This window comes from Saccopteryx bilineata, chromosome 4 (genome assembly GCF_036850765.1).
Source record: "Saccopteryx bilineata isolate mSacBil1 chromosome 4, mSacBil1_pri_phased_curated, whole genome shotgun sequence".
Classification (NCBI taxonomy): Eukaryota; Metazoa; Chordata; class Mammalia; order Chiroptera; family Emballonuridae; genus Saccopteryx; species Saccopteryx bilineata.
The window spans coordinates 266,033,695-266,059,707 of NC_089493.1; the positions used below are offsets into that span (position 1 = coordinate 266,033,695).

Here is a 26,013-nt window from a genome sequence, read left to right on the forward strand (position 1 = left end):
AGGTAGACAAAACTTGGTTTGATATGAAAGATTTACTAATTGTCTTACCATAAGTGACATTAGGCTCTTCTAGCATTGGGAGTGCACACAGAAAAGTGCCACTTCTGACTGCTTTCTGAGAATGGCCTGTGGGAGCATATACTCCTGGGCCAAGCTTTTCTACTGTGTCCCACAGAGATGTGGGCCATCTTAGGAGCTGGTGCCTTCCCTGTTAGCGTCTTTCTGAGAACTAGAGGGCCACTTGAAGGTGGAAAAGAGACCTTCAAGTGAAATTAGATGACCTTTCTGAGCCTTCCAGTTCTAACGTTTTACCAACAGGCTCTTGCAGACTTGCAGAGGGCGGCAGCTTCCATCCTAAAGCACTTCTAGTAGAGATGGAATATGAAGTCCTGCACTCGGCATCAGAAAAGCCGCACAGGACAGGAAGTGGGAGGGACCTGGTTTGGCTTAGGAGCAAAGATGTTGCCTGCTGGTTCAGAATGTACCAAATGTTAGAGCATGGGTGCCAAAGAAAATAGCATCCTGGACGAGGGAAGAAGAGGGTCCCATTGCACCACCACCGACAGCCCCCTTCATTACTCACCCTTCCCTGAGTGCCGCTTGACAGCTGGTGGTTTTCAGGCGCTGTGGTAGGTGCAGTGTGGCATGTGAAGAGGAGTCCAGCCTTGCCCCTGCAGTGCTGGTCTGCAGGGCTGGTGCTCTTCTAGGGAGGACAAGAAAATTGGTTAACCCTTTGAGTAGTGAGTCTTTTCCATGCGCACTGACCCCCCCGGGAGTGTTTCTCTTCAAAAAATGAAATTAGTTCCAGTTCCAGTTTTATTAACTTAAAATCATGTTTGTTTGATAATCAACTTATGGATACAAGAAGAACATATATTTGCCTTTTTTTTCATTTTGCCTTACACATTTTTAAAATAATCGATCATACTCTGGATGGCTAGGAGGCACAATGACATACGTGAATGTTTGTACTAAAAGGGTTAAATCACGGAGTACACATGAAGGATGCCATGAGAGAAACATCCTGATCAGAGAGAAGCTTTACTGAGGTAGTCCTGAAGCTTCAAAGGGCAGCACTGGGCACAGGGAGGGAGGGGGGTGGTGAATGGAGAAGACGAGGAATTCAGTGCCGAGGTCAGATGTAGACCAGATGTTGTCCTAGCATTTCAGTCTTGTTTGGAGTGTGGGCTGTGTTCTGTGGACGCCAGAGGAAGGGAAGATGCGATCGGAGCCAAAGTGATCTGCCAGGCTCATGTAAGAAGGGGCTGAAGGGGCATGGTGGAGGGCACACAGAGGTGCCAAGTCTGGTGGGTAGAAGATGTCTGAGAGGTCATGACAGCCTGGAGGTAAAGGCAGTAGCAGAAGTGGAAAGGGAACAGAAGCATGAGGTCTCCTACCGGCAATGGATGAGAGGTGCTTTCAGGTAAAAGAATTCTAGTGGCATATGAGAATTAGAGGATGACCATAATGCCAAAGGGTGTACAAGGTGACCCGTGGCCAATAGTGGAAGGAACTGAAGCTATTTATTCTGCAGAAGAGAAACTTTAAGTGGTGTATGTAAGCATCTGCTAATGGAAAGAGGTGGCTTGGAATGGAGAGTGTGCAGATTAGGAGTTAGGGATGATCACTGTGTACTAGGAGTGACGGAAATCTTCCAGAGGAGAAGGCAGAACTCAAGTGAGTTCATAGGCTATTTGGTAGGCTTGGACAGACAGAGGGAACTCACCCATGGTCATCTTACCTAGGCAGAGTTTAAATGCTTTTGCTCTTGGTTGGTTGTATTTAATTTTCTTCTAGATTATTTTAATAGCATTGTTCACCATTGATTCATTTTATTTTTAATGTGTATTATTTTTTTTAAACAAAGTATCTCTTCTCCTTTTTTTTTTTTTTTTTACAGAGACAGAGAGATTGTCAAAGAGAGGGATAGATAGGGACAGACAGACAGGAACAGAGAGAGATGAGAAGCATCAATCATCAGTTTTTCATTGCGACACCTTAGTTGTTCATTGATTGCTTTCTCATATGTGCCTTGACCGCGGGCCTTCAGCAGACCGAATAACCCCTTGCTCAAGCCAGATACCTCAGGTCCAAGCTGGTGAGCTTTGCTCAAACCAGATGAGCCTACGCTCAAACTGGCAACCTCGGGGTCTCAAATCTGGGTCCTCTGCATCCCAGTCCAACGCTCTATCCACTGTGCCACCGCCTGGTCAGGCTGTATTATTAATTTTTTTTTATTTTTTTTTTACAGAGGCAGAGATAGGGACAGACAGACAGGAACGGAGAGAGATGAGAAGCATCAATCATCAGTTTCTCGTGCGCGTTGCGACTTCTTAGTTGTTCATTGATTGCTTTCTCACATGTGCCTTGACCGTGGGCCTTCAGCAGACCGAGTAACCCCCTGCTGGAGCCAGGGACCCTGGGTCCAAGCTGGTGAGCTCTTTGCTCAAGCCAGATGAGCCCGCGCTCAAGCTGGTGACCTCGGGGTCTCGAACCTGGGTCCTTCCGCATCCCAGTCCGACGCTCTATCCACTGCGCCACCACCTGGTCAGGCTGTATTATTAATTTTTATCAATATGTGTTATACCCTGGCCGGTTGGCTCAACGGTAGAGTGTCAGCCTGACGTGTAGATGTCCTGAGTTCAATTTCTAGTCAGGGCACACAGGAGAAGCAACCATCTGCTTCTCCACTGTTCCTCCTCTCCCTTCTCTTTCTCTCTTCCCCTCCCACAGCCAAGGCTCCACTGGAGCAAGTTGGCCATGGCGCTGAAAATGGCACCTATGGTCTCACCTCAGGTGCTAAAATGGCTCCAGTGCAGTAAAGCAACAGCCTCAGATGGGCAGAGCATTGCCCCCTAGTGGGCTTGCCAGGTGGATCCTAGTCAAGTACATGCAGGAGTCTGTCTGTCTGCCTGCCTCCCTCTTTTTCACTTAAGAAAAATACAAATATATATATATTTTTATATGCCAGAAATTCTTTTACATGTTTTATGTGGATTGTCTTTAATATAACGTCTCTATAATATAGATATTATCTCCATAGTATGATGATGCATTGGCATGAAGAAGCTAACTTGCCAAGTGATAGAGCCAGGGATTCCAGCTGTGAAGGTTTGGCCCAGAGCCACCAAGGTGAAAAAACAATCAATACAAAAGGGTTCATCAGAAGAAACCAACTTTAACTTTTGCTTCTTCTGGGAATTCTTTCATATAGCTAAATACTTTATGTTCCATATAGCTAAATATTCTGTTGATAGTGGCAATTCTTGATCTTTATCTGTTTTGGACATGTGTCTCTGTACTTCCTGCTGTGATATGATACAGCACCATCTCTTTCCTCCCCTCATAGTTCTGTTACTACTTTTAGACCCTCTGTTAGGTTAATGTAATGAAAAATTAGACTCATTGATGTTGATGTTTCTGGTTTCATAAGCTAAAGACACTGTTTTCGATACTGTACTTTGTATGATGAGACTATTGCTAACTGAAAAGCCAATGCTATGCTCTTTTTTTTTTTACAGAGACAGAGATTGAGTCAGAGAGAGGGATAGACAGGGACAGACAGACAAGAACGGAGATAGATGAGAAGCATCAATCATTAGTTTTTCATTGCACGTTGCAACACCTTAGTTGTTCATCGATTGCTTTCTCATGTGCCTTCAGCAGACCAAGTAACCCCTTGCTGGAGCCAGCGACCTTGGGTTCAAGCTGGTGGGCTTTTGCTCAAACCAGATGAGCCCGCGCTCAAGCTGGTGACCTCGGGGTCTTGAACCTGGGTCCTCTGCATCCCAGTCCAACGCTCTATCCACTGCACCACCGCCTGATCAGGCCTGTGCTCTTTTTTTTATCCTTTCTTTTTCCTTCATCTGTTGCATTTTTTTTATTTTTTTTTACCTTGACCTGTTTGCTTTTATCCTTTTTATTTTTTTATTTTTTTATTTTTTTTTATTTTTCTGAAGCTGGAAACAGGGAGAGACAGTCAGACAGACTCCCGCATGCGCCCGACCGGGATCCACCCGGCACGCCCACCAGGGGCGACGCTCTGCCCACCAGGGGGCGATGCTCTGCCCATCCTGGGCGTCGCCATGTTGCGACCCTCCTGGGTGTCGCCATGTTGCGACCAGAGCCACTCTAGCGCCTGGGGCAGAGGCCACAGAGCCATCCCCAGCGCCCGGGCCATCTTTGCTCCAATGGAGCCTTGGCTGCGGGAGGGGAAGAGAGAGACAGAGAGGAAGGCGCGGCAGAGGGGTGGAGAAGCAAATGGGCGCTTCTCCTATGTGCCCTGGCCGGGAATCGAACCCGGGTCCTCCGCACGCTAGGCCGACGCTCTACCGCTGAGCCAACCGGCCAGGGCTGCTTTTATCCTTTCAAAAACTATGGTACTATGTAGTCTGAATCTTTCTTTTCTGGGACCTCCCTCTTGGAAATCTCCATATTTGTATAACAGTCTGCACAGATTGTCCCTTAGGCCTGATACACAGCTGCCATTCTGGGACTTCTTTTAGTTCCTGGATTGAATCACTATTTCTTGGATCCCTTTTCTTGGTTTATTTCCTTGTTCTTATTATTTTTATTTTTTTTTACAGAGACAGAGAGAGAGTCAGAGTGAGGGATAGACAGGGACAGACAGACAGGAACAGAGAGATGAGAAGCATCAATCATTAGTTTTTCGTTGCGCATTGCAACACCTTAGTTGTTCATTGATTGCTTTCTCATATGTGCCTTGACCATGGGCCTTCAGCAGACCGAGTAACCCCTTGCTCGAGCCAGTGACCTTGGGTCCAAGCGGGTGAGCTTTGTTCAAACCAGATGAGCCCATGCTCAAGCTGGCAACTTTGGGGTCTCGAACCTGGGTCTTCTGCATCCCAGTCTGACACTCTGTCCGCTGTGCCACCGCCTGGTCAGACTCCTTGTTCTTATATTTTTGAGTAATATCCAAAAATTGGATGCATAAGAGAAAATTTCCAACTCCTTAAATGTCTAATTCACAGTGTGTCCGTAAAGTCATGGTGCACTTTTGACCGGTCACAGGAAAGCAACAAAAGACGATAGAAATGTGAAAGCTACACCAAATAAAAGGAAAACCCTCCCAGTTTCTGTAGGATGATGGGGCAGCATGTGCGCATGCGCAGATGATGATGTAACACCGTGTATACAGCGAGCAGCCCACAGCCATGCCAGTCGAGATGTGGACAGTACAGAAGAAAGTTCAGTGTATTCTGTGGCTCATTAAATTCGAATCCGTGACCAAAGTGCAACGTGAATATCGGCGCATTTATAACAAAGCAACACCACATAGGAATAACATTATTTGGTGGGATAAGCAGTTGAAGGAAACCGGCAGTTTTGTGGAGAAACCCCATTCTGGTAGGCTATCAGTCAGTGACAAATCTGTAGAGGCTATGCGGGATAGCTACCTAAGGAGCCCTAAAAAATCTGTGCGTGAGCCCACATCGAACTGCACTGAATAGGTATGAAACTGGGAGAATTTTCCTTTTATTTGGTGCAGATTTCACATTTCTATCGTCTTTTGTTGCTTTCCTGTGACCGGTCAAAAGTGCACCATGACTTTACGGACACACTGTATATTAGAATAAAAAGAATCTTCTCCCTATTTAAAACCTATCACCCAATTAAAAGCTTCCTCCTCTATTAGAACGTGTACTCCTATTAGGACTTGGTGCCCACCCCTTAGAAGATCTTCACCCCACTCAGGACTAGCCTTCTCTTTAGATCTCCGGCCTCACAGCAACCCCACTCAGATTGCCTCCTGCTAAGACCTTCCACCTCCTCTACTCAAACCCCGCATCCTCACAGATCTCCTCTCTCCCATTAATACTTCTGTCATAACTTATCAACTCCAGATTCTAGTTAAAAGTCTGAGGATAGACTGTTTCTTGATGCTGAAGCCCTTAGGCACATCAATTCTAGAAGCTCAAGTTCTTAAGAGCCAAGAACATTTTCTGTAATATTTCTTTCTTGATACTTTCCCCTTCTTTTTCTTTTGCCCTCTTGTTCTAGGACCTCCTACTGGTTATATGTTGGACCTCCTGCAGGGATCCTCTATATACTTTGTCTCTTCAGGCCCTGGCCAGTTGGCTCAGTGGTAGAGCGTCGGCCTGGCGTGCGGAAGTCCGGGGTTCAATTCCCGGCCAAGGCACACAGGAGAAGCGCCCATCTGCTTCTCCACCCCTCCCCCTCTCCTTCTTCTCTGTCTCTCTCTTCCCCTTCTGCAGCCAAGGCTCCATTGGAGCAAAAGATGGCCCGGGCGCTGGGGATGGCTCCTTGGCCTCTGCCCCGGGCGCTAGAGCGGCTCAGAGCGACGCCCTGGATGGGCAGAGCATCGCCCCCTGGTGGGCGTGCCAGGTGGATCCTGGTCGGGCGCATGCGGGAGTCTGTCTGACTGCCTCCCCCGTTTCCAGCTTCAGAAAAATACAAAAAAAAAAAAAAAAATTTTTTTTTCTTTCCCCCACCCCTGGAAATGTACTTCATTTTTTAACTCTTCCATTGGCATTTTCCATCTCAGTAATAAAACATTTGAATCCATGAGCTCTTTTTTGGTATCTCTTTTTCATAATATCCCACTCTTTCCGTCCTATTTTTTTTCTCTTTTTTTTAGAAATTTTATTTTATTTTATTTATTCATTTTAGAAAAGGGGGAGAGAGAGAGAGAGAGAGAGAAGGGGGAGGAGCAGGAAGCATCAACTCTTATATGTGCCTTGACCAGGCAAGCCCAGGGTTTCGAACCAGCGACCTCAGCATTTCCAGGTTGACGCTTTATCCGCTGCGCCACCACAGGTCAGGCTCTCCCTCCTATTTGTATAATAAAAAATCTCAAACTTATACAAGTAGAGGATAGTATCATGATTCCCCATGTTCTCAATATTTAGCTTTAACAATTATTAATATAAAGCCAGTGTTTTCCTCTGTGACCCCACCCACTCCTCCCCTACCCCCAGCACTGCTGGATTAATTTGAAGCAAATCCCAGTAATTACATAATTTTATCCACAAGTATTTCCCTGTGTATCTCTAAAAGAGAAGAACTATTCTTGCACATTTTCACTTATTCCCTGGAATATGTGTTCTTTAGCTTATTTGTTTTGCCCTTTTTCTTTTCCATGTTGCAAACTTTCAACAAGTGGTTGGTGTTTCTTGGTTGCCTATTTTCTCTCTCTCTTTTTTTTTGAGAGAAGAAGGGAGACAGTGAAAAGCATCAACTTGTAGTTGCTTCACTTTAGTTGTGCATTCATTCTTATATGTGGGGAATCTGACCTCGGGCTTATGCCAAGCCAATGACCCCTGCTCAAGCCTGTGACCTTGGGCTCAATCCAGCAACCTTAGGATCATGTTGATGACCCCATGCTCAAGTCAGAGACCCCATCTCAAGCTGGTGAGTCCATGTTTTAGCTATTTGACCTATCCATGGGAGGAGGCAGATACTCTCTAAAGAGTGCACAGGGATGCTTGGGATACAGAGTTTCTTTTCTTTTTTTAGTGAATGAGAGAGAGACAGAGACAGGAAGGGAGAGAGATGAGAAGCATCAACTCTTAGTTGTGACACTTTCGTTGTTCATTGATTGCTTCTCATATGTGCCTTGATCAGGAAGCTCTAGCTGAGCTAGTGACCCCTTGCTCAAGCCAGCGACCTTGAGGTCATGCCTATGATCTCACACTCAAGCTAGCGACCTCAGGTTCTTGAACCTGGGAATTCAACGTCCCAGGCAGATGCTGTATCCACTGTACCACCACCTGGTCAGGTGGTATAGAATTTTTTTTAACAGTTCTTCTAGAGTCTAAGCATCATTCCATGTCTGTAGTGCTTTATAATGTCCATAAATTTTTTAAAGTCCCCAATATTTCTTTGAGGGAAAAATAATTATTTCCATTTTACAGATTGGGAGAAGGAATTTAAAGCTCAGAGAATTAAGCCCTTTAACTGTGGAGGTCTTTATGCATATATGTAAACAACTGGCTCTTTTTATTTGGTTTGAAATATAAACCCCAGATGGTATCTGAAGCTTTATATATGTATATTCAGGTTCTTTCTTCAGTGGGAGTGTGACCCCTATGTGGCCATGGGTTCTTACCTCTTTCTTAGATGTTTTGGAATTTACTCCCTTTCCAATTTAAGAGAAACTGAAGCCTTTGGGCTATAAAATTTAAGAGAATTGAACCATATTGCTTAGCCAGCCTTAAGGAAAGAGTATCTTAACAGACTTTTTAAGAATGTTTTCTGGGAAGTCAAAGCAGCTCCCAGGAGACTTAGGTGGAAATAAAGGCCAGGCTGTGGAGAGTGCAGTCCTGTCGTTGAGATCCTGGGGTCTAGTCCTGGTTCCAAGAGCTGGCCCGAGGGAGCACTGGAGCAGCAGGGCCCGCAGAGGCTGGTGCCAGTGCTACAGCTTGGGGTGTCCTCAGGGGTCAGGGGTTCCTGCGTTCCAGCATAGCCCTCCTGCGTCTGGGCCCAACTGGTCAGCTGCCAGGAAGCTGTGGGGGAGCAGATCGTCATCTCTCACAGCATGTGACTGGACCTAGACAGAGACTCCATTTAATCCCCTCTGCCCAAAGAGGTAGAACTATTAGATCAACTGTTGAGTCTATAAAGATATTTTATGCCTCCATAAAATATCCTGAACAAATAATTTCTTTCATTGTATTTTTTAAAATTTTATGTATTTTTAATTCTTCTGATTTTCTTTCCCTGTATCTTCTTTTTTTTTTCTCCTCAGAATGGAGTTGTACTGAATACTTTCTCAAGGGTAACTGGGCCAGGCAGGCATTCTCTTGTTGTCAGAGGAGGGCCATGTCATTTTCCAGGCAAACTTAGACACAGTCTCTTGATGTGGATATCTGTGAAATGCCTTTTCTCCCAGCTCAGGAGGTGTCATTGAAGTCATCCCTTTGTTGTGTGACTATAAATACCCTCAGTAAGGTTGGCACTTTTTCATTGTACCCCTTCCAGGGAAAGCATTTCCCCTGGTAGAGTTTCTTTGGCCCCTTCACCTCTCTCTGCATCCTCACCTGGTAGCCGTAATGAGCCCAAATCGGCTTCCTGCTAAGGTTTACTGGAGCTGAGTCTGTGTTCTTTGTGGGTGCGATATCAATGAGGGTAACTTAATTAAATTTCAGGAGATAACTAGGTTCTTTTTTCTAAACTTCAAAATCAGTGATTATTGAAGTTCCCTTTACCATTCATTACAGGGTTGAAAGATGGAAAATTCGGTTTCCCAGTCTTAACTCTCAAGCTGTGACTTTAGCCAAGTCATTTAACGCCTTCAGGCTTTCATTTCATCATCTGTAGGATGAAGTGATCAGATCTTTAAGGTGGTTCTGTACTTCCTTAGGTTCCATCAGATGTTCACTTAGTCTGTTTTTAATTTCTTGGGTTTATAATTAGGTGCGTGAGCCCTGCCTCCAAGCGTACGTAATCCCAGACATGATTTTGATAAACAGGGAACAGGCAAATAGTAAAGAAAGTGAGCCTACATAACAAGGAATTAACATCAAGTTAAGTGTCTTAGTGCCTTGAGACACATGAGGAAGGAGATAGGAGTCAGCCTGGTTTTCCTGAGCACTCTCTGTATATGGTTCTGCCAGAGAGGTCACAGACCAGGATGAAGCTGAAATGAACTGTGATGAGCCTACAAGTTTCAAGAACCCAGAGAAGGCCTGACCGGGCGGTGGTGCAGTGGATAGAGCATAGGACTGGGATGTGGAGCACCCAGGTTCGAGACCCCGAGGTCGCCAGCTTGAGCGCAGGCTTATCTGGTTTGAGCAGAGCTCACCAGCTTGGACCCAAGGTTGCTGGCTCGAGCAAGGGGTTACTTGGTCTGCTGAAGGCCCGCGGTCAAGGCACATATGAGAAAGCAATCAATAAACAACTAAGGTGTCGCAACGAAAAACCAATGATTGATGCTTCTCATCTCTCTCCATTCCTGTCTGTCTGTCCCTACCTTTTGATTCTCTCTCTGTCACTGTAAAAAAAAAAAAAAAAAAAAAAAAAAGAACCCAGAGAAGGGTTTTCAAATCTGTTAGACAAAGGAAGTGAATAGCTGTGAGCAAATATTGTCTGTAGCAGAGGACAAGTATATGTTCAGGGTGTGGTCTGCCCTGTTATTGTGACAGTATCTACAGCAGTCATTGTCACAGTCTGAACAGAAAAGGCTGTGGGAGACAGATGAAGGCCTTTGTTTTATAATTCCTTTTCCCTGGGATGTTGTATACATATACATATATTTGGGGTTTGATACATATATTTTGGTGAGCTTAGTTAATAGGCATGAATGTAAGTGAACCTCTGTACTAGTTTTCTGTTGCTGCTGTAATAAATGGCCTGGAGAGGCTGCTTGCATGCCTTGGCTAGTGGACCCTGATAGCATCTTCAAATATCCCCTGCTCTCCTGCCTCAGTGTCTCCCCCTCAGTCCCTCCTTCCCCTCTGCTTCTGACATCGTGCTTCCTTCTCTGTGTCTTTTCTGCCTCCCTCTTATAAGGATCCTCTGAGTACATTGGGCCCACCCAAATAATCCAGGATAACCTCCCATCTCAGGATCCTTAATTTAACCACAAAGTCCCTTTTGCCATGTATACTAACATAGTTACAGGTTCCAGGAATTAAAACATGGACATCTTTGCAGAGACAGGGGGACATTATTTTATCATACCTAATATATTAACATCTATAGGCACTAAAATTTCTTTAATTAAAGAGAACTTAGAACCATACATTTTATTTTATTTTTTAAATTTTATTTATTTATTTATTTATTTATTTTGCATTTTTCCGAAGCTGGAAACAGGGAAAGACAGTCAGACAGACTCCCGCATGCGCCCGACCGGGATCCACCCGGCATGCCCACCATGGGGCGACGCTCTGCCCACCAGGGGGCGATGCTCTGCCCATCCTGGGCGTCGCCATGTTGCGACCAGAGCCACTCTAGCGCCTGAGGCAGAGGCCACAGAGCCATCCCCAGCGCCCGGGCCATCTTTGCTCCAGTGGAGCCTCGGCTGCGGGAGGGGAAGAGAGAGACAGAGAGGAAGGCGCGGCGGAGGGGTGGAGAAGCAAATGGGCGCTTCTCCTGTGTGCCCTGGCCGGGAATCGAACCCGGGTCCTCCGGACGCTAGGCCGACGCTCTACCGCTGAGCCAACCGGCCAGGGCTATTTATTTTTTTATTTATTCATTTTAGAGAGGAGAGGCAGAGACAGAGAGAGAGAGGAGAGACAGAGAGAGAAGGGGGGGAGGAGCTGGAAGCATCAACTCCCATATGTGCCTTGACCAGGCAAGCCCAGGATTTCAAACCGGCGACCTCAGCATTTCCAGGTCGACGCTTTATCTACTGCACCACCACAGGTCAGGCCAGAACCATACATTTTAAATGTTTCTCTACTTAATCCTTTTTTTATCCCAAATAAGATCAACATAACAGCTTTTTTTAAAAAAAATATTTTTATTTATTTATTTATTTTAGAGAAGAGAAACAGAGAGAGAGAGAGAGAAGGGGGAGGAGCAGGAAGCATCAACTCCCATATGTGCCTTGACCAGGCAAGCCCAGGGTTTTGAACCGGCGACCTCAGAGTTCCAGGTCAACGTTTGATCCACTGCGCCACCACAGGTCAGGCTATAACAGCTTTCTTTAGAATATTTCCTCTTGTAGCAATTCCTTCTGGTGATTGGAGAAATAATTGGGTAGAAGGGGAAAGGACTGGACCCAGGAGACTATCACATTCAAGAGCTGAGGGCCTGAACACAGATGTGGGGTGAGTGGAAAGGAAGGGGAAAATTCAGAGGCTATTTTAGATGGCAGAATCCTATAATTTGGTGTTGGGATAGGGAAAAGAATCCAGAAGGATCCCCAGATTTCCAATTTGCTAGCTGGGCCCATGGAGGTATTTCTAATTGAAGTAGGTTTGGGACAGGTATGTTTAGTTTGGGGCTTAAGGAACGTGAGGTACCTGCAGGACATTTATGTAGAGATGACTGGCAGACAGTATGAGTCTGATGGTCAGAGAAGAGGCCTGTTTGAAGAGCGTGGAGCAGCCATGAGTATCTGCAGGGCAGTAACATCTAGGAATGTGAGTGAAGTCACCCAGGAGGAAATGTAGAAAGAGGAAGACAGTGGGATAAGAACTCACCTTGAGAACACCAACATGGAACTGAAAAAAGAGGTCAGGAACCAGGAGAATGAACCACCATGAAAATCAGGAAAGTAGGGAAGTCCTGGGTTCAATTCCCAGTCAGGGCACACAGGAGAAGCAACCATCTGCTTCTCCACCGCTCCTCCTCCCCTTCCCCTCCTCTCTTTCTCCTTCCTTTTTCCCCCTTCCTCCTTTACCCCTCCTCCTCCCCCTCCCCATTTCCCCCTCTACCTTCCCCTCCTCCTCCTGCAGCCATGGCTCAAACAAGTTGGCCCTGGGCACTGAGGATGGCACCATGGCCTCGCCTCAGGTGCTAAAATATAGCTTATTTGCCAAGTAACAGAGCAGTGGTACCAGATGGGCAGAGCATCACCCTATAGGGGGCTTGCCCAGTGGATCCCAGTCGGGGCACATGCAGGAGTTTATCTCTCTGCCTCCCCACCTCTCACAGGGAAGGGAAAGGAAAAGAATGGAAAGGAAAGGGAAGGGGAAGGGAAACAAACCAGGAAAATAGAATGCGCCTGACCGGGTGGTGGCACAGTGGATAGAGCGTCGGACTGGGATGCGGAAGAACCCAGGTTCGAGACCCGAGGTCGCCAGCTTGAGCACAGGATCATCTGGTTTGAGCAAAGCTCACCAGCTTGGTCCCAAGGTTGCTGGCTTGAGCAAGGGGCTACTCGGTCTGCAGAAGGCCCACGGTCAAGGCACATATGAGAAAGCAATCAATGAACAACTAAGGTGTAGCAACAAAAAATTAATAATTGATGCTTCTCATCTCTCTTCGTTCCTGTCTGTCTGTCCCTATGTATCCCTCTCTCTCTCTGTAAAAAAAATAAAAATAAATAAATAAATAAAATAAATTAATAAAAAAAAGAAAATAGAATGGGAGGTTTAATTGGGAGTCCATGGTGAGTTTCAGGGAGCCATGAACTCCTGAATAGTTTTGCATATATATAGATTCTGTGGCTGCCATCAACTTCCCAAGTGGGGTCTCTGGCACCAGAAAAGGTAAAAAATCTCTAGAAGGTCAAATTTCAAAGAGGAACCAGCAGTGAAGAATCCAACAGCACCAAAGATATGAAAGAGAAGGACTGAATATTATTCACTGGACTCGCCAGTGTGCAGCTCATGGTGACCTGTGGCAACAGTGGAGTGGTGGGAACAAAAACAAGACCGCCCTAGGTGAGTGGTGAGCCGGAAGTGAGGGTGTAGGGAGTATAAGCCAGTGCTGCTGGAATCTTAGCCTCATCAGAATCTCCTGTGGGGCTTGGGAGAACAGCTGCCGGGTCTCTCCCTAGAGGTTCAGATTCAGCAAGGTCGGATGTGACTACATAGAAACATTAAATAATGTAAACCTTGTTTTGAAATAAGGGTGGCAGTTTGGTGACACTTGTGACCGCTCTTTGACCATATGCATATCCTGCTGCCTTGACCGTAGCACTGTGGCAAGAGGCAAATGGCGATCTGACAGTGGTCATCAGAGGAAGTGCAGCAGGGCTGTGCTGTGAATCCTGCCAACCCCCAAGTCGGGTGGAGGCCTGGATTGTTCTTTTGTTCACTTTCAGCCTAGAAAGGGGTGGTTTTAGGGGACCACTCAGAAAGCTTGATGTGTGCTCCCAGCAGGTAGGAAATACTGTATGATGGCTGACTCATGCCAACAGTAAGAAGAGATAGAGGGGTGTAGCCACTGTATGATGGCTGACTCATGCCAACAGTAAGAAGAGATAGAGGGGTGTAGCCAAAGGGGTGTAGCAGGGAGGGAGAGTCAGTGTGGAGCAAGCCACCAGAGAACCAGGGCCTAGCTGGAGAGTGACAGGTGAAGGGAGAGATTCACAAGTGAGAGTCAGCTTTGAACAGCAGGCTGGCTGGCAGGGGCAGGATAGACTCCGATAGAGGACCAGATCCACCAGAAGACAGCCTAGTGGGGTAACCAGAACATCACATCATAGAGTGTGAATGAGCTAGGGCTCCTAGAATTCTTCCTCGGTTGGAATTACGTGAGAGACTAGGTTCTTCTTATTGAATAATGCATTTCATGAAAGGGAACCAGTTAAATGCTTCAGGGACCGTCTTTGAATCTTTGCCTTTATGTATGTTTGTGCATTTTCTGGGATTTGGGAGAGGGATCCATAGCTTTCATCAGTTTTTTCAAAGGGCTGCCTGACGGTAGAAAGGTAAGACTCCACTGTTTCTGGAACAGGTCTGACAGTTCACTCTGGTTCATTATGGTGAGGCTGGAGCAAAGTGCGGTGGATGGGGCTGCAAAACGGCCGGCCGTGGGAACTCGGCTCACCCTGCCCTGATTCTCAGTTCTTTGTCTTCGAATTTCCTACAGAAGCATCCTGGGCTCTGCTGCCTCCGGCTTGTGGTTCCAGGATTACATCACTTCTCTGTCTTCTCTGTTACATTTTCACACTCTTCTTTGATTACTGCTCATTATGTGGACACTGATCATATCATTGCATGAGTTTCTATTTCACATTGACTGTGTCTTTTCCCCAGACCTGGGGTTTGCTCTCATTGGAAGCAGCTTGTTTAGTATTAATATATTCAGCTGGCATCTGCCCTGTTGGACCTTTGTCTGTATTCCCTGCCTAAGTCTGACTGCCTTTGTCTTTGTAGCTCTGCGGGCTTATCTTTCCTTGAGCTATAGATACATGACAGCTTTTGTCCTCTGACTTTGCACTTCAGTGTGCTAAGATTAGTGGATTTTCAAAGTGTAGTGTAAACTTTTCTATTTAATACATTTTCACTTATGTTAATGTGTTACTTTTTGTTGGTTTCAATTTGAAAAGTCAACTAACTGAACCTCATAAAATCCCAGTGTCTGATCTTGGAGGTTATCTCCGCCCATCTGCCTTCCTGGGAACGTGTTCAAGCTGAGTGAATACTGATTGTAGGTTTATTTCTAAGTTCATGGAACACAGACTAAACTGAAAGTTTTTCTTTTCTTACTTGGCTAATATTAAACATTTTAACGTGGACCTTTTTAAACGTACTTAGAGGTAGAAAGAATAGCCTGCCTATCTGTCTTTGCACTCATTACCCATCTTGGAATCATTACCCGTCTTGGAATCACCAGCATTCTGCTGCTCTGTTTCCTCTTTCCGCTCTGCAACTTTTTGTATTTAAATTTAAACTATAAAATTGCTGCATGCAAACATTTTTTAAAATTATAATGCTCATGCCTATAGTTTATTTTTATTTTATTTTATTTTTTTTAAATTTTTATTTATTTATTCATTTTAGAGAGGAGAGACAGAGAGGGAGAAGGGGGAGGAGCTGGAAGCATCAACTCCCATATGTGCCTTGACCAGGCAAGCCCAGAGTTTCGAACCGGCGACCTCAGCATTTCCAGGTTGATGCTTTATCCACTGCGCCACCACAGGTCAGGCCATGCCTATAGTTTAAACAAGAAAGGTAAAAGTAAATGCTTCTGGGTCCCCAAGCCCACTTCCTGAAGTAACACTGTTGATCAGGGGTCCCAAACTTTTTACACAGGGGGCCAGTTCACTGTCCCTCAGACTGTTGGAGGGCCGGACTATAAAAAAAACTATGAACAAATCCCTATGCACACTGCACATATTTTAAGTAAAAAAACAAAGCGGGAACAAATACAATATTTAAAATAAAGAACAAGTAAATTTAAATCAACAAACTGACCAGTATTTCAATGGGAACTATGGGTCTGCTTTCGGCTAATGAGATGGTCAATGTCCAATTCCATATTTGTCACTGCTAGCTGTAACAAGTGATATGACACACTTCTGGAGCCGTGAAGCGTCCGTCCTGCGTCACTGGAAATAGTGCTGTACGTGAGTGACGCTGTGCTTTGCGGCGCCGCCACATACAGTGCTCCTCTCACTGACCACCAATGAAAGAGGTGCCCCTTCCAGAAATGCGGCGGGGGCCGGATAAATGGCCTCAGGGGGCCACATGTGGCCCGCGGACCATAGTTTGGGGACCCCTGCTGTTGATGTTTCATGTGTCCTTCCTGAAGGGTTTTTTTGGTGAATATTTGAGAATGTGGGTGTATATGTAATCTTCCCCCAAAGTAAATTTATACTTATTGTACTATAATGTTTTTTATTTTTATTTATTTTTATTTATTTATTTATTTTTTTACAGAGACAGAGAGTGAGTCAGAGAGGGATAGACAGGAACGGAGAGAGATGAGAAGTATCAATCATTAGTTTTTCATTGCGCGTTGCAACACCTTAGTTGTTCATTGATGCTTTCTCATATGTGCCTTGACTGCGGGCCTTCAGCAGACCGAGTAACCCCTTGCTGGAGCCAGCGACCTTGGGTCCAAGCTGGTGAGCTTTGCTCAAACCAGATTAGCCCTTGCTCAAGCTAGCGACCTCGGGGTCTCGAACCTGGGTCCTCGGCGTCCCAGTCCGACACTCTATCCACTGTGCTGCCACCTGGTCAGGCTACAATGTGTTTTTTTAATACATTTGGGGTATTTTCTAAGTCAGTACACAAAGAACGACCTCATTTTAAAAAAATTGATTGAACCTGACCAGTGGTGGCACAGTGGATAGAGAGCGTTGACCTGGGATGCTGAGGACTCAGGTTCAAAGTCCTGAGGTGGCTGGCTTGAGCAAGGAGTCGCTGGTTTGGCTGGAGCCCCAGTCAAGGCACATATGAGAAGCATTCAGTGAACAACTAAAGTACCACAACTACCAGTTGATGCTTCTCATCTCTCTCCCTTTCTCTCTCTCTTTCTTTCTCTCTCTCCCCTTCCCTCCCCGCTCCCCCATTTCTTGCAAGAAAAATAAAAGATTGAGGAGCAGACCATCCAGGAGGGCATCATGATATGTATTCTTAACAGTAATTAATAGATAGGAGCTAATATAGCTATTATCTGCACACCTGAGTTTTCTGTGATATTTACTTAAATGTCATACCGCTGGGTGGTATGTGTATCTTGAACTGAACGACGTATTTATTGCTGACTCAGTCTCACAATTGGCTGTACCATTCTGTCTCCTGTGGTGGTGTCAGAGGTTTTGTTCTGTGCTTTGCCATCATTTTCCTATTAGACCTTTTAGTCTTTGCCCGTTGGCTGCATCTGAAATGGAATCTCATGATTAGAATTAACATATTCCTGATCAGTCATCTTTCCACACACTTACAGAGTCAGTAAATTGCCTGTTTCTCTGTAACCAAACACCTTTCTGAATGTTTTAGTGTTTTGATAGTTATGTCAGTGAAGTATGTCAGTTAGGTATGTCAGTTGCTTCCCTGGATGTTCTAGACTCGTGGTTATCGTACACAAAAAATAAAACTACAAAAGTAGCCCTGGCCAGTTGGCTCAGTGGTAGAGCGTCGGCCTGGCGTGCAGGAGTCCTGGGTTCGATTCCTGGTCAGGGCACACAGGAGAAGCGCCCATCTGCTTCTCCACCCCTCCCCCTCTCCTTCCTCTCTGTCTCTCTCTTCCCCTCCCGCAGCCGAGGCTCCATTGGAGCAAAGTTGGCCCGGGCGCTGAGGATGGCTCCGTGGCCTCTGCCTCAGGCGCTAGAATGGCTCTGGTTACAACAGAGCATCGCCCCAGATGGGCAGAGCATCGCCCCCTGGTGGGTGGGCCGGGTGGATCCTGGTCGGGTGCATGCAGGAGTCTGTCTGACTACCTCCCCGTTTCCAACTTCAGAAAAATACAAAAAAAAACACAAAACAAAACAAAAAAAACTATAAAAGTATTAGCAGGAGCCCTGGCTGGTTGGCTCAGTGATAGAATGTCAGCGTAGTATATGGATGTCTTGGGTTTGATTCTTGGTCAGGGCACACAGGAGAAGTGACCAACTGTTTTTCAACCCCTCCCCCCCCCTCCTGCTAGTACCTTTATAGTTTTATTTTTTGTGTTTAGATTTTTAAGCTATAGGCAGTCTGGTTAAATTTTTAATTTGAAGCAAAATTTGATAACTTTTATTTAAATGTTTAAACAGTTGTATCAAAACCTGTTTACTGACTTAAAATAACATATATGACACCCTGAACAAAGGGTTAGAATCTATATAGGTGAAAATTAATTCATTTTTTTCACTTTAATGATAGAATGAGTACTGCATGTTTGTGTAACAACACGTTGGCGTGAGTAGTGGAATAGTTGAATCCCATTAGTGATAGCAGGATTATTCCACAACCGTGTTCTGATGGGCCTCCCTCTCCTTTTATACTGACTCTGTGGCTTGAGCTCTGTCTTGGTTCTCCAGTAGTTTCTGGGTCTCAACACTGACAGTCCTGTTGGAACTCAAGCTGGACAGCAGTTTCAGGGGATCAAAGGGAATATCAAATTGGTTTTGGCCCCAAGGCTGGACATTTCTCAGCCTAATTGCATCACAAATCGTCATGAGATTACTGCCTGTACATTGGTTCTCCAGGAGCTTGCTTGGAGTCGGTCAGGAAGGCGTAGGAATGGACTGTCTGCTGGAGCCCACAGATTGCCTCTGTAGCATGAAGGTCTTAGAATACTTGGACTTACGTGGCAGCTTGGGTTTAAAGACGAATAAATGGATGGCCCTGGCCGGTTGGCTCAGTGGTAGAGCGTCGGCCTGGCGTGCAGAAGTCCCGGGTTCGATTCCCGGCCAGGGCACACAGGAGAAGCGCCCATCTGCTTCTCCACCCCTCCCCCTCTCCTTCCTCTCTGTCTCTCTCTTCCCCTCCTGCAGCGAGGCTCCATTGGAGCAAAGATGGCCCGGGCGCTGGGGATGGCTCCTTGGCCTCTGCCCCAGGCACTAGAGTGGCTCTGGTTGCGACAGAACGACTCCCGGGAGGGGCAGAGCATCGCCCCCTGGTGGGCAGAGCGTGGATGGATGGGCATGCCGGGTGGATCCCGGTTGGGCGCATGCGGGAGTCTGTCTGTCTCTCCCCGTTTCCAGCTTCAGAAAAATACCAAAAAAAAAAAAAAAAAGACGAATAAATGGGAAGTGAGGTGCCAGTCTCCAAAAGCCTGGACTGGGAAGCTGGCACAGCATCACAACTTAATGTACTGGGCAGAGCACTGTATTAACCTGCCCAGGTTAAAGGGGCTACTTTCACTGCTACTGTTGTTCTTGTGCTCCTGTAATATCCTTCTCACAAAGTAGCCAGAAAAATCTTGTTTTAAAAAGTCATTTCTGCCTGGCATGTGGTGGCACAGTGGATAGAGCATCACCCTGGAACGCTGAGGTCACCAGTTCGAAACCCTGCGCTTGCCTGGTCAAGGCACATATGACAAACTATTGGTGAACAACTAAAGTGAAGCAGCTATGAGTTGATGCTTCTCATTTCTTCACCCCACCCTCTCCTCTCTCTGTAAAACCAATAAATAAATTCTTTTAAAAAAGTCATCTCTCTATTCAGAACCTCCAGTGGTTTTCATTGAGCTCCAAGCAAAACCTAAAGTCCTTGATGCCTCTGTGGCTCTGCATGACCAGACCCCCTTGCTGTCACTTCAGTGTCATTTCCCTGCTTCCCGGTGTTCCCTCCGCCTCAGCCACACTGGGTTCTGCATGTTTCTCACACACTCTGATCATGTTCCTGACTCTTGGCCTTTGCCTCAATATTTCTACATCTTAGAAAGCCCTTCTGATTATTCACAGAGTTCAAACTACTTAAATTTCTCCTCCGCAGAGAGGGTTTCCCAGTTACTTTATGTGAAACAGAAACCTGTGTCATTCTGTGTCCCCATAGCCTACTTTTTTTTCATAGCATGTATTATTTTGTTGTTTATTCATCTCTTTATTCCACTAAAAAGAGTTCCATAAGAATGGTGACTTTGAGAATTATAAGATGAATTTCACTGGTACTGCATTTTTCTATAATTTGTTATAAAAACCAGCCAACAAAGGCTTAATCGGCTGGGCACCATAGTATTTTTTTAATTATTTTATTTATTCATTTTAGAGAGGAGAGAGAGACAGAGAGAGAGAGAGGAGAGACAGAGAGAGAGAAGGGGGGGAGGAGCTGGAAGCATCAACTCCCTTATGTGCCTTGACTAGGCAAGCCCAGGGTTTCGAACCGGAGACCTCAGCATTTCCAGGTCAACGCTTTATCCACTTCGCCACCACAGGTCAGGCCAGGGCACCATAGTATTTATGGGCACACCAAAACAAAAACAAAAACAACTCTTCACACTAGGTTTAAATAAGAAGCACTATGGCCTGACCAGGTGGTGGTGCAGTGGATAGAGCATTGCCCAGGGACACCGAGGACCCAGGTTCGAAATATCGAGGTCTCTGGCTTGAGTGTGGGGTGAACAGCTTGAATATGGGGTTACTGGCTTGAGCGTGAGATCATAGACATGATCCTGTGGTCACTGGCTTGAGCCCAAAGGTCGCTGGCTTGAGCAAGGGGTCAGTGACTCAGCTGGAGCCCCCACTCCCCCTCAAGGCACATATGAGAAGCAGTGAACTGCTAAAGTGATAAGAAGCACCATAGACAACTTGAGAAGGAAGCATTGACCACCCCTCCTCTTTGCACTGGGCCTACCTGCTGCAGCTGCCCAGGGCTGAGGAGACGGGAGTGGCACAGGGCAGGTTTCTCTCCTTACCTCAGAAACTGCTATTCTGTAAGAAGGGGGAGGGAAGTATTCTTACTTAGAACCCCACCCCCCAGGATGGCCCAGACAACTGCACACACCAGTATGCCAGTGCTGGGGAGGCCCAGCCAGCCAGTGCCCTTTGTGTACCAGCATGTTACATGGCTCGGAGGCCAGTGTTGGGCTCCAGGGAAATTGGGGAGGAGAGGTGGTAGGCAGGCAATAACTGCAGAACCATCAACAGGTCATTATAATAGTTTTCACTATGAACCCTCCTTCAGATAACTGTCACACTGGTCTTGTAACAGCTCAGTGAAGTACATATCATGCACATTTTATAGATGAGGAAACTAAGGAGTGTCACTCACCCAGGATTACAGAACAGGAAATACGTAGTAGGCCCTAGGAGCCCCAGGTTCTAGATAAACCACCACGCTGTTTCTTTGCCATCAATATGGATATGTTACCTCTCTGGATGGTAAGATGTCACTTGTATGTGAGTTGCCCATGAAAGATTTGTCCAGGCTTCTCATCTGGTTACATCCTGAGTGGCTTGTGCTGCCCGGTGTTTATTTCAGGTGTTTGTACTAGCCCATTGAAAAGCAGCTGCTGGCCCTGGCCGGTTGGCTCAGTGGTAGAGTGTTGGCCTGGCGTGCAGAAGTCCTGGGTTCGATTCCCGGTCAGGGCACACAGGAGAAGCACCCATCTGCTTCTCCACCCCTCCCCCTCTCCTTCCTCTCTGTCTCTCTCTTCCCCTCCTGCAGCGAGGCTCCATTGGAGCAAAGATGGCCCAGGCGCTGGGGATGGCTCCTTGGCCTCTGCCCCAGGCGCTAGAGTGGCTCTGGTCGCAACAGAGCGATGCCCCGGAGGGGCAGAGCATCGCCCCCTGGTGGGCAGAGCGTTGCCTCCTGGTGGGCATGCCGGGTGGATCCCGGTCGGGCGCATGCGGGAGTTTGTCTGACTGTCTGTCCCTGTTTCCAGCTTCAGAAAAATACAAAAAAAATAATAAATTTAAAAATAAATAAATAAATAAATAAAAAATAAAAAAAAGAAAAAAAAAGCAGCTGCTAATGTTTGGCTCTTTGGGGGTATCGTTTACATCTTTTTTTTTTTTTCTTTTTTTTTTGTATTTTTCTGAAGCTGGAAACGGGGAGAGACAGTCAGACAGACTCCAGAGCCACTCCAGTGCCTGGGGCAGAGGCCAAGGAGCCATCCAATGGAGCCTTGGCTGCGGGAGGGGAAGAGAGAGACAGAGAGGAAGGAGGGCGGTGGAGAAGCAAATGGGCGCTTCTCCTATGTGCCCTGGCCGGGAATCCAACCCGGGTCCCCCGCATGCCAGGCCGACGCTCTACCAGTGAGCCAACCGGCCAGGGCCTGTCGTTTACATCTTTTAATGGTTAAAGAAGTCACTCCTTGGCCTGACCTGTGGTGACGCAGTGGGATAAAGTGTCGACCTGGAACACTGAGGTCGCCGGTTCAAAACCTTGGGCTTGCCTGGTCAAGGCACATATGGGAGTTGATGCTTCCTGCTCCTCCCCCTTCTCTCTCTCTCTGTCTCTCTAAAAAAATCAATAAATAAAATATTTTAAAAAAAAAAAAAAGAAGTCACTCCTTGTGGAACAGTTGAAAAAGACTAATGAATAAAATTTTATCTGCATTCAGAAATTAGTCACTTATTCTGGGGCTTCGTTTGAAAAATGAAGAAGAGAAGTTGATTTGGATGATTTTACATCCTTTCTGTTCTAACTTTCTGCAGCCATGTCCTGTGTTCTTGATTTGAAGTTTCAAAGCCACCATATTCGTTGGTAACCATTTCCCAGAACTCATTCAGTAGGGGCTGTACAGTGCTGGCATCTGTCTCCTAATTCCCATCTAGTGCTGGCACTGCAGACCCAGAAGTGGCCTTGGGTCCCCCTGACATGTGGCTATGACCAGGGCAGCACCTTCAGATTGTAGTTGACTTGAGTTCCATGTGTTTTTAACTGCTGTGCTTGATTCCTAGATTCTTCAACTAACTGCAAGCAAGAGGAGTGAGGCTGCTGGAGTTCTCCATTGGTACTGGGGGAGGGGTCTTTCTGGAAAGAAAGGACTCCTCAGGGCACACAGTGGCCTGCTTGGAAGAGTGGCTGGAATTCACAGCCCTGGCCATTGCCTCATCTCTGCCGCTGATGAACCCTGTTTTCACAGGTGCTGTTTTCTGTTCTACATTTTCATACCCATAGTTGGGGGAAGTGTTGCTACTGACAAGTAGAAAAATGCTCTTTTTTTAAAAGGTAGTTTCTTGTTTGTTTTTTTTAATGGAATTAGTCCTTGGCTTTTCTCCCAGTCTCTAACCCTCCCCCCCCTTCCAGCTGCTAATGTCCCTGGGTAAATACAAGTACAGATTGCTGTGTGTATTTTATAGGGTTCTCTGTTTTGAAGAGGGAGAATTATGTTACAAGTGTTTTTGTTGTAAATAAATAAAACACTTCCTTGTCCTTGCAAGATCCAGTATAAATTTAATTGTGTGAATTCAACTAAACTTGTAAAGTCAGTAGGTGGGGTGAGGGACAGCCATTCGTTAAGACCTATTGGATCAGCAAGAGGAGTTCTTAGGTTTGTTTTCTAGAGCCAGAGCAATTCTTTTCTATTTATCTAACAGTAAAATGCTTGTGTGTTTGGACTGGGGTTCCCTTGAAACCAGGCTCCCTTCTGTGGGAGCTGTTTTGGGCAGTTAATTGGAAACCTCGGAGTTAGTCCTCCTGCACTTGTACACCCAGGGCTTCCTGCACCTCTCGGGGCCAGGCCCTGACTCCCTGGTGGGGCAGCCTCCGTGCCACCCCGTGCTACGTGCCCTCTTCCTGCACTGGCCGCACACCCTTTGCCCTTGGTTTTGCTTTCCATCCTGCCATCCAGCCCACAGCTGTGTGTTACCATCAGCAGATAAACTGCCTGATCCTTTCCCAACACCCACACTGCCCTTGGATCCTTTATCAGCCGTGTCCTCTCTCCCTCCCCTCCCTGTCTTCCCTAACTGGCTTTCCCCACTCCCACTGCCTGTTATTCTTCAGCCCGCTGCCCTCAGGCCATCTCACCACAGCCCCTCAGCTCTGATCCAGCAGCCATTTCTCTTATTTTTTTTCTTTTCATTTTTTTTTTTTTTAGTAAGAAAGAGAGGACAGACAGGAAGGGAGAGAGATGAGAAGCATCAACTCATAGTTGCAGCTCCTTAGTTCATTGATTGCTCCTTATATGTGCCTTGATGGGGGGGGCACTCCAGCCGAGCCAGTGACCCCTTGCTCATGCCAGCAACCACGGAGTTTCGAACCTGGCACCTCAGCATCCTAGGCCGATGCGCTACCCACTGCACCACTGCCTGATCAAGTTCTCTGTCTTGACTGTACTTGATCTTTTTTGTACTTTGAAGTTTCCTTCTTCCTGGAACACTATCTTCCCTGAGTTTCCAATCTTCCACACTCTTGGATTTTCTTCTACCCCTTGGGCCACCTTTTGGTTTCTCTCTACTTGTTGCCACCTCTCCTACCTCTCACCCTTCAAAAGCACTTCAGGTATTTCATATGTAATGTAGACATTCAATGGTGAGGTTTAGACAAGTGACCCAACCCAGACCTCGGGCTTTGCTGGAAGGCTGGGCATATTCCTTGACTGGGAAGGCATCCACCTGGCCTGTGCCCCCACCTTTCAGCACCTCCCTTTCTGACAGGGTCTGCTTAGAGAACAGAAACCAAGTCCTTCCGGAGCAGGCAGCGCCCTGCCTCTTCCTGGGGAAGGAGGGTGAAGGTAGTGCTGCCCGGGGCCAGGGTGCAAAGAGGCCTGCCCAGGAGCCTCCTGCCCTTCCCGGCTGATTCCTTCAACCTGGCTTGCCAGAATGGTAGCCTCAGAAGAGTGGTTTTTTTGTTGTTTGTTTGTTTTATTTATTCATTTTAGAGAGGAGAGAGAGAGGGAGAGAGAAAGAGAGAGAGAAGGGGAGAGGAGCTGGAAGCATCAACTCCCATATGTGCCTTGACCAGGCAAGCCCAGGGTTTCGAACCGGCGACCTCAGCATTCCAGGTCGGCGCTTTATCCACTGCGCCACCACAGGTCAGGCAGAAGAGTGGTTTTTTTAGAGGCCATGAGAACCTTGCTGATGGTTCTCTGTGTGCACCTGCAGACCATGACCATGGCCCGGGTTCCCCTAGGATCAGACGTTCCTCAGTCCCTCTGGATTCTGGAGGGCCCAGATAGAACCATCTCCTTACCCCACACTGTCCAGTCAGCTCTGCCAAGTCCTGTTCCAGCAACTGGCAAGGTTGATCACCCAACTGCTGTCTGTCTCTTTCCTCTTTAGCCTCTGATACGGCCCTACAGCCAAACCAGTCCCAAGAGTCAGCCCTGCTGTCCTTGTGTGGCACTCGGGTGTCTTCACACTGTAGTCTTCACTGACCTCTTCTGCCTCAGTTCTTGCCATTTGACTTGTTTCCTCAACCTTTCCTCCACCCCTCAAAAATGCACATACATGCACGTACACACACACACACACACACAGTGGAGGGTGCACACACTACCCCCCATCACTGCTCACCCTCTGTTTGGCTTCCTTTTCAGGCTTTATCTTGGAAAAAAGTTGCTGATAGAACTTGAGTAGAGCAATGTCATGAGATTGGTGTTTCTGGCAGATTACTCTGGGGTACGAGCTTTGGGGAAGGCAGTTTGAAAGAATTAAAGGTTTAAAAATATACACTCTTCAACCCATTTGTGGGACTCTGTCCTTCAAAACCATTTATACTGCCTGACCTGTGGTGGCGCAGTGGATAAAGCGTCGACCTGGAAATGCTGAGGTCGCCGGTTCGAAACCCTGGGCTTGCCTGGTCAAGGCACATATGGGAGTTGATGCTTCCAGCTCCTCCCCCCTTCACTCTCTCTGTCTCTCTCTCCTCTCCCTCTCTCTCCTTTCTATAAATGAATAAATAAAATAAAATTAAAAAAAAAAAAAAAAGAAATCTTAAAAAAAAAAAAAAAAAAACCATTTATACTTGTGAACTAAAAGCATTGCACCACTGTTGATGACATGGCAAAGTTGGGAATAACTATAAGCGCTTCACAGGGAAGCAGTGGGAGAAATCTCAGTACAGCTGTGCTGGGGACACGTGATGGCTTTTAAGGGCTAAGATAGGACTGGGGAGTAACACCTGGGATCTGAATACTGGTGTGTTTAAATAGAAGAAGGACTGGGAGAATGGGCTCCAAACTTAACAGTGATCACTTCTGGTGAGCGCATCATGGGAGACAAAGGAGGCTCCCATGTTTTGTTCTGAGGGCTTCTGTGTGCTGTTGATGCAATTTAAAACTTAGATGAAAGGCAGCTGGCTGCAGTGTAAA

At 46.5% G+C, this 26,013-nt stretch overlaps 1 protein-coding gene across 1 annotated transcript in view; it reads left to right on the plus strand.

The window, feature by feature from the left end:
- Window positions 1-22,719, plus strand: part of FKBP6 (FKBP prolyl isomerase family member 6 (inactive)) — a 41,005-nt gene extending 18,286 nt beyond the window's left edge. Inside the window, exon 9 of the mRNA XM_066278099.1 lies at window positions 22,658-22,719. The gene's annotated coding sequence lies outside the window, so the exon portion shown is untranslated. The remainder of the gene's footprint in view (window positions 1-22,657) is intronic.
- The last annotated feature ends 3,294 nt before the right edge of the window (window positions 22,720-26,013 follow it).